Raw genomic sequence first — 3,083 nt, forward strand, 5'->3', positions numbered from 1 at the left:
TGCCATGTAACCTGCCTCTGGCGTTTTTGGGATGATATTTCCCCTTTCATCGATCGACATAAAGGACATGTCGAGATTTTGAATTATATTTCCTCTTTCTGCTTCAGGTATGTTTTGCAGACGAGATTGGGCTCTCCTTCGAGCCTCTCTGTGACTATCTCCCAAATTTCCTGATTGTCGACTTAGATCTGCTCGGCGTCTGCTTGATACGGAAGCTGCCTCCTTTCTTCTATTTAGTGATGTTGTCTGTTTTTCCAACTCTCTGCTTACTCGAGCAAGTCTATATTGGTATGCTTGTAGCTCTTGTGCGGTAGCGGTGGTGGTCATAGGTTCTGAACCATCCATGGCTTTCGCAGCTCTATCCCACGCTTCTTGCGGGAGTTGGACTTTGTTGCGAGGTGGGTTCCCGATATATTTGGTGCCTAGACCATGTCTGAGATCAGCGGGATCGACGTATGGATTTCCCAATTCGTCGAAGGCCTCTGACGTTTGTGGTTCTGATGTACCTGCCCCTTCTATCACATAGATCTGATGATATTTTGCGCATTGATTTTTGTCGGGATTGGTGACACCATCATATAGAGTGGTGAAGACCTTTCCGATGGCAGCAGATTTGTCGATGAAGTTGAAGCTGTCGACGCTGTCGGAGTCGCTGCTTATAAAGGAGTCCGCAGACGACTCGAAGGATGTATTGCTGAAGATCTTGGCGAGCTTTCCGCTGGCCTTGCTGTCGACGAATCGTGTCGACGAAAACTCCTCGTCACTCGACGAAAAGTTAGAATCGACCGCTGAAAATTCCGACGAGATCGGAACTTCGAGACGGTAGGATCCTTCCTTGTTGACGCCAAATCGGAATTTTCCGAACGTCATGATGATGGGCTCCTCCAGATAGGCACATGCATCCATACGGGAGGGCGGGTGAGGAATAAAATTGAATAGATCAGTTTTTTCCTTGTTACCTCGATCCATCGCGTTGCTTCCTGTGGACGAAGTCGAAGATCTTGAGCGTGCCATCGAGATCAGATCCTTGCAGCCTCTAATTCCCACAGACGGCGCCAATTGACAAAGGATTAACTTGTCAATGCCTACGGATTGTAGACTAGGGTTTTGCTAGAAGTAGAGGGCAAGTAGATCTCGAAGGTTTAGGCGAAAAGTACTCGGCGATTATGAAAACTAGGGTTATGTTGACGAGTAGATTCGATCCTTTCTTTGTCCCTCGACTCCCCCTTATATAGGAGGTGGAGCCGAGGGTTTCGTATTCATACAAGTTACGTAGTCCGGGACGGTTTCTAACTCGTCCCGCCAGATTACAAATAATACTTCCTATTACAACTCTAGCTTTCCTTAATACATCTTGGGCTCCCGAATCTTCTTATTCTTCGGATAGTAGGCCTTCAGTAAATCCCGGGTACTATCTATGGCAGGCCCATTTGGGATGCCTATGTCAGGCGGCCACGGCCTTCGCCGCCCTGCAGCGGGCACTCACGACGGGCCCCGTTCTTCAGATGCCGGACTTCGACGAGCCGTTTGTGGTGGACTGCGACGCCTCCGGCATCGGCTTCGGCGCCGTCCTTCACCAGGGCGAGGGGCCACTCGCTTTCTTCAGCCGCCCCTTCGCCACGCGCCACCACAAGCTCGCCGCATATGAGCGCGAGCTGATCGGGCTGGTCCAGGCGGTGCGCCACTGGCGGGCGTATCTTTGGGGCCGGACGTTCCGTGTGCGCACGGACCACTACAGCCTGAAGTTCTTGCTGGATCAGCGCCTCTCCACAGTGCCGCAGCATCAGTGGATCAGCAAGCTCTTTGGCTTCGACTTCACCGTCGAGTACCGCCCCGGCCGCCTCAACACAGTCGCCGACGCCCTGTCCCGCCGCGACATCGCCGACGCCGTGGACGCGCCAACGGTCGGTGCGGCCCTCTGCATTCACTCCGGGCCATCCTTCGCCTTCATTGACGAGGTTCGCCGCGCTACTGCCGAGGCCGCGGATGCGCAGCAGCTGCGCCAGCGCCTGGCCGACGGCGAGCTGGCCGCGCCATGGCGCCTGGACGAGGGACTACTCCTCCATGGGCGTCGCATCTTCATGCCGGATCATGGAGACCTGCGCCACCAGGCCTTGTCCTTGGCGCATTCCGCGAGTCACGAGGGCGTCCAGAAGACCCTGCACCGTCTCCGCGCTGATTTTTACATTCCAGGGGATGGCGTCCTGGTGCGTGACTGGGTGCGGGCGTGTGTCACATGCCAGCGGAACAAGACGGAGACGCTCCGTCCGGCGGGTTTACTGCAACCGCTGGACGTGCCGTCCCAGGTGTGGGCGGACATCTCCATGGACTTCATCGAGGGGCTGCCAAAGGTTGGCGGCAAGTCCGTCATCCTCACGGTGGTCGACCGTTTCTCCAAGTACGCGCACTTCATCGCCCTCGGCCATCCCTATACGGCGGCGTCCGTGGCATGTGCCTTCTTCGACGGCATCGTTCGCCTCCACGGGTTTCCGTCCTCTATCGTCAGTGATCGTGATCCTGTGTTCACGGGTCACGTCTGGAGGGACCTCTTTGGGTTGGCGGGCGTGAAGCTCCGCATGAGCACGGCGTTTCATCCTCAGACGGACGGCCAGTCCAGTCCACGAGCTTGGGTGGACTGGCTGGCGTGGGCTGAGTACTGCTACAACACGTCCTACCACTCCGCGCTGCACACTACTCCCTTTGAGGTGGTCTATGGGAGGCCACCACCGACGATGCTTCCCTACGCGTCTGGCACGGCCCGTACTGAGACGACGGATGACCTGCTGCGTACCCGCGACGAGATATCGGGCCGAGGCGCGCCGGCCGATCGCTTCAGGCTCAGCAGCTGGCTAGGAGGTACTATGATGCACATCATCGCGAGGCGGAGTTTGCGGTGGGCGACTGGGTCTGGCTCCGCCTTCTTCACCGGACGACCCAGTCCTTGGACCCGCGCTCCCGGCGCAAGTTGGGCCCTCGTTACGCCGGTCCTTTCCGTGTGCTGGAGCGCATCGGCAAGTTCGCCTACCGCATTGAGTTGCCTACGGGTTCGCGCCTCCACGACGTCTTCAACGTCGGTCTCCTGA

This window comes from Lolium rigidum, chromosome 3, assembly GCF_022539505.1.
Source record: "Lolium rigidum isolate FL_2022 chromosome 3, APGP_CSIRO_Lrig_0.1, whole genome shotgun sequence".
NCBI classification, from domain to species: Eukaryota; Viridiplantae; Streptophyta; class Magnoliopsida; order Poales; family Poaceae; genus Lolium; species Lolium rigidum.